A 16111-nucleotide genomic window follows, 5' to 3' on the forward strand; every position below is an offset into this window, starting at 1 on the left:
AAGACTGCTTTGAGGAATGGTTATAAAAACATTCTCAGGGACTTCCCTGGTGGTCCAGTGGTTAAGACCCCTGTGCTCCTAACGCCAGGGGCCAAGGTTCAATCCCTGGTCCAGGGACTAAGATCCCACACGCTGCAACTAAGTTCACAGGCCACAAGGAAGACTCAGCACAGCCAAATAAACAAAAAAAAAGCCATCCTCAGAGCACAGAAAGTAGCCACGACTAACAGAACAACACTGCTTAGAATATTTTACTTACCCAGGTCAGAAATGTTATCTCATTTGACTCACCTTCCCAGCACCTTCTAGTTCTTTCTTATCTTTCAGGGCTTGTCCAGACAACATTTTCATTTCAATAACTCCTGCTACTGCAATGATGGTACAATTGCTAACAGGAGAAGTGTTAACTGCCAGCCATAGATGAGGGATATAATAATGCCTGTGCCAAGATTTGCAATATTCTGGGTAATTATAGCAAGCCTGGAGCCTATAGCCTGCAAAACAAACAGAAAACACTGTTAGAGAGACACCTTCCGATCATCTCTAAAGTCCACGCTTATGCATTTTCTTAGGGATTGTGAAAATTCAGCTTTGTGAAAATCTCATCTCCTCGGTTATGATCTAATAAGTTAGTAGTAAAAGTTTACATGTAACTTTATTTGGTTTCCCAGATGAGGATTTTCATGACCTCCGAATAAATATTGAAAGTAGGTCAATAATTCAGAGTTCAATTACATATTTCTATCTCATTTGATTTTTTAAGACCACAAAACTTTTCATTAAAAAATGACACCATGATCCCTAATGCAAGCTCTGCAAATTAGCAAGATAAAATAGTCTGACAATTACGTTCAACTGGGACTGTTGGAAATTTCCAATGTTAGATGTATAACTACCCATAATTTAAACCTAATATTGATCATTGAGGGTATCCAGATATTTTGTGGCTTATTTGAGATGCTTATTGTGTTTACAGGGCTTCCCAGGTGGTACAGTGGTCAAGAATCCACCTGTCAATGCAGGAGACCGCGGTTTCATCCCTGGGTCGGGAAGATCCCCTGGAGTAGGAAATGGTAACCCGCTCCAGGATCCTTGCCTGGAGAATCCCATGGACAGAGGAGCCTGGTGAGCTACAGTCCATGGGGTCGCAAAAGAGTTGGACATGACTGAGCTAGAGCTAGAGAGACTATGTTCAGAAAAAATACACAGAGCTGAATGTTATGGAATTTAAATTTACAATACTAAGCAGGCATCAGAACCTTCCGTTTACATGCCAGAAGGAGACTGAAGCACAACTGTCAGAAGCATTCAGTTATTTCCAACTGAAAAGTCAGAAGTCAAAATACAGAGTCAATTCGCTTCACTGCTCTACACTTCTCTTCCTTACCCTGGAAATGCCCCACAACCTCAAGCCTTTCCAAATTCCTGCTCTGGCCCATGTCTTATCAACTCTCCAAATTTCCTCTGCTTGAGTGGGGCCATTCTCAGGGAAAGATTAATGATGGAGAACAGTCTAGAGTGGTCATTTCCACCTCTGGGGCCCTGGTCAAATTTTTCCCAACCCCAAAATGACTAGGTACATTGATTAATAACCAAAGCTTCTGGCGACTCTGAGTTTTAAGACAGAATTCTTTCCCAGCCCCCTGCCTCAATGTCAACCTTCTGAAATCATTTGAAACTTATGTTGATACAAACACCAAACCAGTAACTAGGGGGAAATAGTATTACAAAACTACCAGTAGCTCTAGAATTAAATTCCATACCAAGGAATTGCACCAGGGCTGCAAGAAACGGCATATATAACAGAGCATTTATTTTTATCTGATGCCATCACTGAGCTTATATAAAGGGAGGTTTAGCCATATCTGGCATAAGTCAGAGTGGAGTGGCCTTTCAAATCAGCTCTGTATTTGCACATTTTCAATTTCAAAGTCAAGGGTTATAATCTGGAAAGAGTCTGTGGCACAGGCAAGATGGAGACTGTTCCTTTTTCAGTATCCACAAGCCCTACTCAGAACTCATTTCCCACAGCACCCGACTGCAAGAAGCACTCAGAACATCCCCCAAGTTCACAGCAGACAAATTACTCGAGTACCTAAGCTTCCATACACATAAACGTTTCACTGAGGATGGCAGCCAAGGCCACGGAAGTAAGTAAAATGGATTAAAGTGCTTCTTTAATGTACATGAAAGATGATCCAAAAAAACCTAGAACCTTAAGCTGGCGGGGAAGTAAGCCCCTTGGCATAGTATGATTAAATGCTTTTGGTGACTTTGCACTGGTTACTGTTCTTTATTCTAATGACACATTCACCATCCCAATATGTATTCCTCATACAGAAAAAGAGTCTCTAGAACACTCCATGGGAGAGCATAGATTACTAGAAGCCAGAAGTTTTTCAACAAGGAGGAGGGTAGGTAACATTCTAAAGCCAGAGCCCAAGAGTGAAACAAGGTTAAGACAAAATCCATCATCCTGTGGATTTTTGTCATAAATAGACCAGGTGGCACTAGTGGTAAAGAACCCGCCTGCCAAGGCAGGAGACGTAACAGACGTGGGCTCAGTCCCTGGGTCAGGAAGATCCTCTGGAGGAGGGCATGGAAACCCACTCCAGTATTCTTGCCTGGAGAATCCTCATGGACATAGGAGCCTGGCGGGCCACAGTCCATAGGGTTGCAAAGACTCAGACACGACTGAAGCAACTTAGTTTGCACACATGGTGCAGTTAAAGAAGAAATTATCACTTTACCCACCAGTCAAAACCTGCTGGTCTAATAGTTTCTAGTTATATTAATTAAAGAGATTCATGTAGCAGCAGAATTTAAGTTTTATAGTCTGATACAATTGTTCCTTTTACCCTTGTTTTAATTTTTTCATACTCGTTTCATTTCTTTCAACCTTTGTCTAAATTTTCTTCCCTCCCCTCTGAATTCAGTGCCCCCAAATTTTCTTACAGCAACTACACACACTTTTTTTCAGTAGCAATTACAATTTTCTGGGGATTAGCAAAGCATTAAAACAGACTGAAAAGATTAAAAAAAAAAGACTGGGCTTGCATGATACACTGATAAATAATTCCTTTTTAAATAATTATCCTTCTACATGTATTTAGATTATGCCATGAATAAGATGGAAAATAACAAAACAAAGCTCAAAAGTCATCACTGTTATAGTGATACAGCATATGATATTTAAACAGATAATATTTTTTCCATAAGACACATGCTATATCGCATAGGTTAAAGGTTTGACATTTTCTAAATGATGATGAGAATTAACTGTAGTGAGAGAATTAGTTTCATGCTCAAATTCTAAATGGCCCATTAGGACAATCACAGCAGAAAGGAGGCAGTCATACCCCTTTAACTTGAGCGGCGTCATTGGCAAGCCTGGTCGTCAATGCTCCCGTGGTGTTTTTAGGGTCATCGAACCAGCTCACATCCTGTGGCAGAGAAACTCATTTCATTATCTCAAAGCCTGACGCATGAGACCTTCAGCTCAAGAGACTCACAGGGTGCCCTTATCCCCTACATTAAGCACTTAGGATTTGACACTGAATAGATAAGAAAAGGACTTAATAAAGTCATAAAGAGAACATTTCTCAAATAAAAATTTTTGAGGGCCTACTCTGTTCCAAACATAATTGCCAGGTGTTGGACCTATTCAACAGTGAACAAAAATGACAGACTTGCTGCTTTCATGAAGCAGATTCCAGGGACAGACGCCACAAATTAATAAACACCATGCCAAGGGGTAATAATGCTAGGGAGAAAACCAGAATGGGGTAAGAAGGGAAAAGAAGAGGGGGCAGCACCATTTTATAGACTGGGGAGGTGAGCGAGAAGGCCTTCTCAGGTGACCTTTGAGCAGAGACCTGAGGACGGAGAGGGATGAGAGTATCTGGTCAAGGAAGGGACAGCACGTGCGAAAGCCCCGAGGCAGAGGCATTTTTGATCTGCTCACATACAAGCAAGAAAGCGTAAAGGTCGTCACCAGCCTTAAAAGCACCTCCATGTAAATGTACAGAAGTTGCCTCTTCCTCAGGACAGACATCCATGCTCACTGGGCTCTCCCTCTTCCCTACCCCATATCCACTTATGTCAGCCAATGTGTAGAGAGCAGACTGTATATGGGGAAGGAGGTGAAGCTCTAAGAGATGAGGTCTGGGGAGGTAGTGGGGACACAGAGTTTGTGACTTTACTGGCAAATGCAAAGATTCCAAATTTGGGGAATTCCCTGGTGGTCCAGTGGCTAGGACTCCACGCTTTCACTGCTGAGGGCCTGGGTTCAATCCCTAGTCAGAGAACTAAGATCCCACAAGCTGCATCACATGGACAAAAAAAACAAGATACCAGATTTTACCCTGAGAGATATGGGCAGTTTTCAGCAGCTTCTAAGCAGAGGGATGTGATTTAACTTTTATCTTGGAAGAATGATTCTGGTTCTTGGGCAATGAATGAGTGAACTAGGTTAAGGATTGAGGCAGTGAGACAGGTTAGGAGGCTGTTGTAATATCGGACAAAGAAGAGGAGACAAGGACAACTCCTAGGACTTTAACCTGAGCCAACTGGCAGAATGGAGGGGCCATTACTGATATTGGGGAGGTCTAGGTGAGGAGTAAGCCCTTTGGCAAAGGGTGGGAGGGGTGTCCCAAGCTGTTTTGGAGACATTTGTATGAAATTCTTAATAGACATTCAAATAGAGGAAGTCAAATAAACAGCTGACTATAGTTTATGGGCCAATAAATGAATCGGGTTAAACAAAAAAAATAAACCAAAGAAGTCTAGATTAAAGTTTAACACTCAACATAAACAGGAATTTTTCTTTATAAAAACTTACACTTTTAAATACAAAAACACTAAAAAATATTGTGTCTCAGTTTGTGTCTGTTACAAAAATAACTAAGGTCCTAAGAAGTTAACGTTAACTGTGATTTGCAGTTAAAGCAGCATTTATCAAATATTTAAGAAAAAATGAATTAATAATCGCATTATAAATTTATTATAGTACATATCCATTTGATTTTTAAAAAATTGTTAGTGCTTAAGTGTCTCCCCAATGGAACACAGCTTGCCACATATACAGGCACCACTCTGACTTGAAGACCTTACAATACGAGTATTATGCCTTGTAAGCAGAAGGCACTTAATGCATGATGGCCGGACTGAATAATTGGTGGAGACGGTATGACACAAATCCTCAGCTCAAATCCAAAGTATAAGGGGCCTAGGAGTCCGGCCTACGGGGCCTGGCAGGGGAATGGGGCATTTTAGCCCTGGGCCCAGGCCCTGAGTCTAGTTCGGATCTGTTATAAATACCGTCTGACTGAAAATCCTGACAAGAGGCCCTACACCAAACAGTGCTCTCTCACTCACTGGACTTGGTCCTGGCTCTGTCAGTCCCAAGCCAGCAATCTCCATAAACACATCTTGTTTTTAAGCAGCAGGGGATCATTATACTTATGAGCCAGGGTTTAAACCCTGCCCCATCTCCCCAGGTATATCTGAGGCATTCTTCTGAAGTATCACCGTATTAGTGCTTTTAAAATGTAAAGTTACAAAGTCACAGGCAAAATGTGCGTGATTGTTAAAGACCCTTTGAACTGATCTGCTTTGAGTGACATGTGTAGGACCCCTCTCCCCTTCCCCTGAGAAACATTCACATCCACGTGCTGTCAGGGCCTGGGAGGTGCCCAGTGTGGGAGACCTAAGTCACTATCCGCTAGTAACAGTGCAGCTGGAACGAGTCTATCAGCCAAGCCCCAGCACAGAAACCAAGCAGCAGCAAGTGGGCCGCGGGGCTGACTTTTGATCTGTGGAAACAAAGGGTTCAGAGGGCACCTCTTGGCAGGAATAAACACGAGCATCACGGGTCTCCCGGGGAGAGAAGGAAAGAAGGAGAGGAGAGGGATGTGGGGGCACGGAATATTGCTTCCATCTCCTCCGCCTGCAGCTGCTGAGGCGGAGGGCGGAGGGGAGCCCGCCTGGGAGACGCCATCTGGCGCGCGGGACCCTGGTCCCGAGCCCATCCCCAGCAGAGCACCCCGGGCTCGCGCTGCGGCCCAACAGCAATCCCAGCGCCTGCCCACAGGGCACAGTGCACACCCCCGGGCGCCATCCCCGGCAGACCTACCTGCCTCAGCATCGACCTGAAAACCAGGTACCGCAGCCGCCTGGTGAGGATCTCGCCTGCTTTGCCGAACGTGAAGCCCTGTGGGGAGGGACACGCCACAGGGAGAAGGCTGGTCAGAGGCCCGGCCGCCGGCGACACCCGGGAAAGGGACGTGGGGTCAGCGCCGGGGCAGGACACCAAAGTCGGAAGCCCCGGTTTCAAGGCTTGGCGGCCCTGCTCCTCAAACAGCGACGACCACAAGCGTGGCGCACACCAGCAGAGCTGGGAGGATCCGGTTCTGACATCGACACTGCCGCACCCCAACCAGCCGGCGGGGCCCATTGCGGATCTACAGGAAAGTGGTTCCTCTGTCTCCCTTCCCACTCCTGCTTCTGTCTCTCAGGAACCAGGGCCTGCCACTGAGGAAGTTGGGGAGTTGTTCCCATGGCAAGGGGAATTCGACTCTAACCCAGGGGTTTATATTATGAATCATCCCAAGCAGGAAAATTTTTGAGAGTGAATTGCGGGGGTGAGGGCGGGCACTGGTCACAATTACACCAGACCTGAGGTGCAACCTGGAAAAACAGGAATCTGCAGCCGCTCCAGCCATAAAAGATGCAGAGAACAAAGACATCAAATGCTTTGTTCCAAGTCAAAGAAAAGCCAAAGTCTAGGAGAGAAATAGGTTGGAAAGGAAGGCTTACTGGAGACAGTTTCTGCACTGATCTCCCCCTTTCCCAAGGATATGACCTATGCCTGGGAGGAGAGACCGAGCGTAAGATGTGATTGTTATGGCCATGCTGGGCCACATCTGGGGAGGAAGGAGGACAGACCCTCGTCCTGGGAGCTTGGGATATACAGGGCCAGACTGAGGCACTGCGCCACTTTCTCTCTGGAGCTCGGGAAGGGGATTTCACAGATGGAGCCTGCCACACAATGGCCCAGGGAGAGCAGAATGGAAATGGCTGGATGGTGCTTTGGGAAGATGGGAAGCCTAAAAGAGCCCAGAGTCTCCTGCAGCATCTGAGACACGATGGAAGGCAACCGTAGCTCCTCACACTCCAGGGGGCAGGCGGGACATCATCGAGAGAGAGACAGAGAGAAGAGAAGAGAGAGAGAGAGGAGAGAGAGAGAGGGAGAAACACAGGCAAAGAGCCCAAGTGAAGAGAAAGCGAACTCTTCCTCGTGTCCTGATCAAGGGGGACAGCCAGGCTGGACCATGTAACTGCAGGCCCACCAGCCCCTCCGGTCACCAGTGTGAAGCGGGGGGCAGGGGAGGTGCACAGACCAGCGCCCCCCCACCCATGCTGCAATACTGCGTACCCTCTCTGCTAGTACACACCACCAGGACAAGGGGGAGAGAAAGAGACCCTGGATTAACTGAGTTGAAGCCTGTCGTTACCAAAATGATTAACTTTATAGGAAATGACCAGATGAAGGTTTCTGCTTTAAACTGAATGCAACCTCAACTATCTTGCCACTATGAGAATACTACTCTTGTCATTGGTTGAGAACTAGCCAGAGAAGGCAATGGCACCCCACTCCAGTACTCTTGCCTGGAAAATCCCATGGACAGAGGAGCCTGGTGGGCTGCAGTTCATGGGGTCGAGAAGAGTCGGACACGACTGAGCGACTTCACTTTCACTTTCATTTTCATGTATTGGAGAAGGAAATGGCAACCCACTCCCAGTGTTCTTGCCTGGAGAATCCCAGGGTCGGGGGAGCCTGGGGCTGCCGTCTATGGGGTCGCACAGACTCGGACAAGACTGAAGTGACTTAGCAGTAGCAGCCATTGTAAGTATTCAGGAACATTATCTCTACAAGTCCTCAGGACAAACCTATAATTACCACTTTACAGAAGAAATGGAGGTTGAGGAGGCTGGAAGTGGCCAGAGGCTACAGTTCTAAGGTGGCAGAGCTGGAATCTGATGTGCATCTAAAGAATCTTAACCAGAATGAGCACCCAGAGCCTGACTATCCCCCAGTGGAGCTCCTTCCTTGCTTTTCTAAATGAGGGGCTAACACCATGTTCTAATCCCATTGTTGGCACAGTGCCACCTCTGCACTTCTGAGGTCCTGGAATTCAGAGCCTTTGTTCTCACCCCGGTTTGCCACGCAAGCCAGGCTCCACTCTCCCTGGCATCACTGTGTGACAAAGGTACCACTTTGTCTGCCTTTGCGTCACCAATTCAGATTTCCAGCTCAAAGCCTATCCTGCTCCCAACTCCTTAACCAACTGCACCCTCAGCAACCTCTACATTCTCCCAACTTCTCTGGCGTTAATACTTAGTATGACAATCTGTATACAAGTTAGAGTGTCACATTTATTCTCGTTTGATCAGATTCCCCAAAGAGACTTGAAGGACTCAGTAACAAACAGTCCAGGATTTGGGATCTCCTATTCATGTCCAGAAAAGTGTCCTGTCTATTCAAAATATATAAACATACTCACACCATGCAAAATAGAGTTCTATCTTTAAAATTACATGTGACTAACCACTCATTCTGGAGAAGGAAATGGCAAACCCACTTCAGTATTCTTGCCTAGAGATCCCATGGACAGAGGAGCCTGGAGGGCTGCTGTCCATAGGGTCGCACAGAGTCAGACATAACTGAAGTGACTTAGCATGCAGGCATGCATTGGAGAAGGAGAAATGGCAACCCACTCCAGTATTCTTGCCTGGAGAATCCCAGGGACAGAGGAGCCTGATGGGCTGCCATCTATGGGGTCACACAGAGTCAGACATGACTGAAGCAACTTAGCAGCAGCTGCAACCACTCATTAATTAATAAGTGATTATGTTTATAATCATCTCACACACAAGTAGGACCTTACCCTCTTTTCATCATCAAGAGCAGCTGCCATTCTCCCCATTCTAACAGATGAGGAACCGAGGCTTACACAGTTTCAGTTATTTACTTGCCCAAGGACACAGAATTAGGAACTGGTGCAACTCATACCTGACCCTACACCTAACACCAAAGCCCATACTGCCTTACCGATGCGGAGCATCTAGAGTGCTTAAACTCCTGGCAATTTCATTTCAACCAAATGATCTGCAATCTGTAAAGCATACTTTGAATATGCTTACTACAGTTTTTGTTTGAAGACTGACATTCTTCCATCATTAGAAAGCTTCCTTTTCAGGAAAAGAATGACAAACTCTTCAGATATTTTTAAAATCAGCATGACTGGCTTATGGGGCTCTGAGGTTGTTCTTGCTTTTAGAACACTGGAAGATACTTGAGTATCAGAACTGATGGCAGTACTTATATATCCAAACATGCGTCCACAGCTCCCCTTAGCTTCCATTTCTAAGACCCCTGCTTTTACTTCCAATCATTGTGTTAGATCAAACACTCCGTTCCCTCTGACTTCATGAACATTCCAGTCAGTGGAGAAGTGGGGAGAAGGAAGGAAGCAAGGGTTCCTTCCCTTGGGGTGTAAGAGGAAGCCAGAGGAAGAAAACATCTTTGATTTAAGTCAAGGAAACTGACTGCTAAGAGCCCAGTGACTAGAGGAATGACTCTACTAACAGCAAATCACACAGATGTTTAATAAATCCCGCCAGTTGGGTAATGATACATTTCTCCAAATGGGAAAAAGAAATGAAAATGTGGACACTTACCTGAAGGAAAATGTAATAAAAGATAATTCAGATTAGAAACAACAGTGAAAACAAGTTACTGTTCTGTCGTTTGGTTTCATCATCCACATTTCTGGTGAAATTGGCAAAGAAAATATTTAAGGTTTCAGTACACTGCGAAATCATTCACAGTCTGACCCATTTTACACCTAGTTATAGTACTGGGGTCAAGAGGGCCTAGATGTGGAGCTCAGGCAGGCTTCCCGAAGGCCAGACTTCAATGGGCGGTATCGTGCCTTCCCTAGGGCCCAAGGCCTGTCACTCATTCATTGATCCATCCAACTCTTCCTCCGCTCATACTCCTTCTTGAAGTAATGGGTGCTTCAAGTCAGCACCAAACCCACTACCGCAGAACTGAGGACAAATACTGTCTTATTCCTCTGATGGAAACTACACTGTATGGCAGTCTGTTGTTTCACACGGCGACATTTCCAACTGTCTCAAGGTGTCTGGAGACACATTTGCTGATGTGGTTTTGGAGAGCCCAGGAAGTGAGCTCATATATTCAGCCCAGGTCTCTCTGAAGAAAGGAGGCTTCTTCAGCCAGCCTTCTTTGTAGGGTGGCCTGTTAGACAGACAGTGGGGAACTACAGCCAGCTCACCCGGAACCACACTGGGAGACCTTGGTTAAAAGAGCTAAACAGGATGCCTTGGGCTCAAAAAGCATGCAGAGAACAACCACTTCACAGAGAAAGAAAACCATCTTCCTTCACACTGCACCAAAATCTGACTTGTGAGATTGTAACTTTATGGTTGAAAATGACACCATGAAAAGCAGGGCGACCAGTATCTGTCAGCCTGAGTCTTTTCAAGCCGTCCCATTTGTTTTCATCTTAATACGTGGGATGGACATCCCACAGAGGCCAAGTGCTCAGCCCATCACGTCCTGACAAGTACACGAGTCAGAGACTGGCTCTTCCTTGAGCTGGTGAGATGAATACACGAGGAACCCTGTACACCAGTCACAGAACTGTTGCTGAGGCTGACTCAGAGTCCAGCGATGGCAGGTAGGGACAGTCACCTGGTCAGTTTCATGGACTGATTTACAGGACCTCATTCCCAGGGCCCTGGGATAGAAACCAACTGCCACGACAAAGTAAGTTTTGAAAAATCAGTTTTCCTAACACAAATAAAACTTCTACATCTTCAAGCTGTTATATGAAGGTACAATGCACGGTTTTTTGTGCTTTTATATAAATTTACAAATACAAAACAGTTCATTCTTTAGTCAGGACTCACAGGTAAGTCGCCAAAATGAACATAAACACTTACTCCTATAATCCTTGAAAATATGACTGAGAATGCTGGTTGCAGAGCTCCATTTATAATCGGCGCAAAATACACCAACCACAAAATAAGGCCATTCAGTTATATTCAGCTTCAGAATCCTCCAAAAGGAAAACTGGAGGTACACTTTCATCCTGGAAAACACAAAATATTACAACAAACCTGTTAGGAAAATAACTGATCTTAATGGATTGAACTGATATACAGTTCTTCTCTATGAAACAATTTGTAAACAAATAGATCTTATTCCTACTTCCTTATCAACTGACGGCTATATAAATCTTTTTAAAGAGTACAGACAGATTCTGTTACATTGTGCCTTCATTTTTAAAGAAATACATGATGATTCCATAAATATTTAAGTCTGACCGTACATCTGGATCCAAGGTAAGAGAAACCCAAGTAAGATGGCAGGTGTTGCAAGAGGGCATCAGAGAGCAAACACACTGAAACCATAATCAAAGAAAACTAGTCACTCTAATCACACTAGGACCACAGCCTTGTCTAATTCAATGAAACTAAGCCATGCCCGTGGGGCCACCCAAGATGGGCGGGTCATGGTGGAGAGATCTGACAGACTGTGCTCTATTTCTGCTTTATTGACTATGCCAAAGCCTTTGACTGTGTGGATCACAATAAACTGTGGAAAATTCTGAAAGAGATGGGAATACCAGACCACCTGACCTGCCTCTTGAGAAACCTGTATGCAGGTCAGGAAGCAACAGTTAGAACTGGACATGGAACAACAGACTGGTTCCAAATAGGAAAAGGAGTACATCAAGGCTGTATATTGTCACCCTGCTTATTTAACTTATATGCACAGTACATCATGAGAAACGCTGGGCTAGAAGAAGCACAAGCTGGAATCTAGATTGCCGGGAGAAATATCAATAACCTCAGATATGCAGATGACACCACCCTTATGGCAGAAAGTGAAGAGCAACTAAAAAGCCTCTTGACAAAAGTGAAAGAGAGAGTGAAAAAGTTGGCTTAAAGCTCAACATTCAGAAAACTAAGATCATGGCATCTGGTCCCATCACTTCATGGGAAGTAGATGGGGAAACAATGGAAACAGTGTTCAGACTTTATTTTTTTGGGCTCCAAAATCACTGCAGATAGTGACTGCAGCCATGAAATTAAAAGACGCTTACTCCTTGGAAGGAAAGTTATGACCAACCTAGAAAGCATATTCAAAAGCAGAGACATTACTTTGCCAACAAAGGTCCCTCTAGTCAATGCTATGGTTTTTCCTGTGGTCATGTATGCATGTGAGAGTTGGACTGTGAAGAAAGCTGAGCGCTGAAGAATTGATGCTTTTGAACTGTGGTGTTGGAGAAGACTCTTGAGAGTCCCTTGGACTGCAAGGAGATCCAACCAGTCCATTCTAATGGAGATCATCCCTGGGATGTCTTTGGAAGGCATGATGCTAAGGCTGAAACTCCAGTAGTTTGGCCACCTCATGCGAAGAGTTGACTCATTGGAAAAGACTCTGATGCTAGAGGGGTAGGGGGCAGGAGGAGAAGGGGACGACAGAGGATGAGATGGCTGGATGGCATCACTGACTCGATGGACATGAGTCTGAGTGAACTCCGGGAGTTGGTGATAGACAGGGAGGCCTGGCGTGCTGCGATTCATGGGGTCGCAAAGAGTCAGACGCGACTGAGCGACTGAACTGAACATGACAAACATATTTGTAACGATGAAAGAACAAAAATGTCTGTATTTGAAAACTCACTATTATCTCTTTACATTATAAACTCTAATTCTAAAGTTCTTATCCTATAAATTATCATTCATAAATTCCACCTTAGAGTTAACACGTTGAGATTTGGGTCTGTGGACCAAGCTAAGGGATAGGACAGGGAATTCTGGATAACCCTTTCTTGCTCCCACCCCTATCCCAGCCTTAGCCCACTCTTAAAGACATCAGTCTGCAGCCTCCTTTGTACCAAAGTTTCTTCTGAACTGAGCTTTCTGTCCCGGCTTTGGGATCCACGGATACTCCTGCGAGTTGATTTTCTTCTGATTAGACTGGATCTTGAATCTTGGGAGGACGTGTACAAGTCCTCAATTTTACTTAGGGATTCACCAGGGGTATTTTCTAATTCAAGTTCATTTCCTTTTGTCTAAAATAAACAAGAAATATGCATAAGTTGGTTAGGCGAGTTAACCAATGAAATCTAATTGCTCAACAGCAGATATCAAGGAAAATGGTAATTTAAGTCCCTTTGGGAAAGGATGAAGTGGAACTGCCATTTTTTTGGTTGTGATTATATTTGAAAATTGAAACCATTAAATAAGGATCCCCATAAACTATGCTGAAACAATCTGGCATCCATTCCAAGTATCTTATCTAGTCACCTCCTTGTGTGATGATTTGCTCAATCAGATGTGCTTTGGACAGTGACATCACACAAATAACGGTGCAAGTCATACTGTGAGACACAATGTTTTCAGTAACATGTCAAAAAAAAGTGATAGGTAAAGTTAGTTTTAATTATATATTGTATCTAAACCTTTAATGTATCTAAGAATAGATTAAATGTAATCAGTGTAAAAACTTTTTGAGATAGCTTGCATTTTCTTTGGACTAAGTCTTTGACTCTGTATCATTTTCGACTTACAAACACTTCGATTCAGATTACCCCCACTAATGTGCTCAACAGACCACGTGTGGCTAGCGCTGCTGAGTGGATACTGCTGCGGCAGCTGGTTAGCCACTCAGTCGGGTCCTACTCTTTTGCAATCCTAGAGAACGTAAACCTGCCAGGCTCCTCTGGCTGTGCAATTTTCCCAGCAAGAATACTGGAGTGGGTTGCCATTTTCCTTCTCCAGGGATCTTCCTGACCTAGGGATTGAACTCATGTCTCTTGCTTGGGCAGCAGATTCTTACCACTGGGCCTCTAAGAAGCCCTTGCTAGAGGATAGCTCACTTTTAAGCCTTTTAACTTTACCTTCTCTATCCTTCTTCATTTCTCTCCTTTCAAGAGGGAAAAAAAAATCTAAAACGGTGTGATCCTCACTCCCTCGCTTCCTACCCAAAAATTTTTTCCCTCTTCTCAAGATAATCAATAGTAACATTTATTTATAGCACCAAATACAGAAAAATCAGCTCATGCCTGAGATACTTGAGAAACTGCTAGACTATACCTGCATTGTGACAAGTTTGAAGTAAATGCCTCTCTTCCCCATGAGCTCATTGTGATTGCCTTCCTCCACAATGACTCCATCATCAAGACCAGCGATGACATCAGCATTACGAACCGTGGACAGACGATGTGCTATCACAATGGTGGTCCGGCCTTCTCTGGCCTAAAGGGAAAAAAATCTCATTTTTGAATACATGAATGATTATATGAAAAAAATTCAGTAATTCAATGTATATTTACTGACCACCAATGCCTGAACATTGCAAAACTGTGTAAGCTATATGAGCAGTCTCTGGCTTCAGTAAATGTATTGTTAATGGTTTAAAATGATGTTTTAATAAGTATAAACACAAATATGATAGTCTCATATTAATACTATGTAAGCCTCTAAGATTCTACTCCATCTCTACTAGCCTAAGTTTACGTAATAATCAAGGTACAACACTCGAGAGCCCAGGAATCAGTCGATCGGAGCAGATACAGGCCTGCTGCGATCCGTGCCAGCCAGCACCAAGTCCCCAGGAGGTCACCCTGTGCTCTCTCAGACATCCGGATGACCAAGACAAACAACATGTGAGCAGCAAAGGCCGACTTCAGGGTTACACTGATGTGAACTCAAATCTTAGTTCTGCTCTATATGCATTCCAGGATCTTACACAAGTCTTTAAACCTGTGTGAGGTTCAACTTATTCACATATCCAATGGGGATATTAATAGTACAAGGCTACTTTCTGGAGTGTGTGCTATACAATAATGCACAGGTAGCACTGTGATGTACACAGTAAGTGCTTAATAAATGATGCTTATTTCTAGGGAGAAGCATTATGGAAAAAACTAAGGAGTTAAGTAAATGTCTTAAACACCCAATCTCATTTTTATTTTCATATGGAACAAAGCCAGATAACCAGCACTTGTCTGAGATTTTTTTAACCTTTGTAACTTTCCCAATGCTTATAATTTTTCTTATTCATATTTCTCTTCGGAACTAGCAATAAAATTCTCAGAATAAGCTAGCAAAAAGAGGTATAATGATCAGTTTGAAAAAGAGAAGCGAGAAAAAGTCCTGGAAGAAAAAGAAATGCACATCAGAAAAATTAGGTGGAAACAACTAGAAAGCAGAGAAGACGATCAAGTCTTTGGATGTTTTCAAAGGATGAGATGTGGAATGCCCCTTCTAAATGTGCATGAACAGGAAAAGGTATTTTTAAATGCAACCTTTCTAAATTCATTTTATTAATAATTTAATACATAGTAACACCGTAGAATAGAAAGAAAACACAGATAAGCAAAGAGAAGAGGAAAAAGCAGACTCAGTCGCATCTCCATCTATTCTGGTCCACAAAATTGTTCGGGATTTTTTTCTTTTTCTGTCTCAACAATCTGTTACGCACTCTGACAGGATGTTTAGAGAAACAGAGTTGTTTTGTTATTAGAAAGCGGGATAGTTGAGCATAAATGAGTTTATCTTTCAGTTCTGCCAGGAGCACTTCAACTCACAGCACTTATGGGTTAAAAGGTTTCCGCGCTCCGTGTCCTCACAGAGCGAGCCTACTTATCATCACCGGAGACCAAGCACACGGTAACGGGCGTGGCCACACATCACGTCTAGCCAATGAATGAGTCACACGGACTCAGGTACTGCAGGAAGGTCGAACTCTGTTGACGGTCAAGGACATTTCATTTCATTCCCAGCGTCATCAACTCTCTGGCACTCTCCTCAAGATAAGAGGTCTCTCATTTCCCATTGTCTTTGATAGGCATCTGACCTCTTAAGAACTAGATGTAAACCTTCCTCGTGTTGACAACAGTAAAAACTCATAAAACCTAAGTATCAGGGTGATCTCTAAGGCTAAGTTTTTAAGAGCACAATGAAGACCAACTTTCATCTGAGTCTATATTTCTCATTGTTTAACTTA

General features: G+C 44.0%; 1 pseudogene; it reads right to left on the reverse strand.

Annotated features, from left to right (window-relative positions):
• Positions 1-198: 198 nt before the first annotated feature.
• On the reverse strand, positions 199-14358 carry LOC112445506 (ATP-dependent translocase ABCB1-like; annotated as a pseudogene).
• Between the last annotated feature and the right edge of the window lie 1753 nt (positions 14359-16111).

The sequence above is a fragment of the Bos taurus genome, unplaced genomic scaffold (assembly GCF_002263795.3).
Source record: "Bos taurus isolate L1 Dominette 01449 registration number 42190680 breed Hereford unplaced genomic scaffold, ARS-UCD2.0 Leftover_ScbfJmS_1630, whole genome shotgun sequence".
Taxonomy (NCBI): Eukaryota; Metazoa; Chordata; class Mammalia; order Artiodactyla; family Bovidae; genus Bos; species Bos taurus.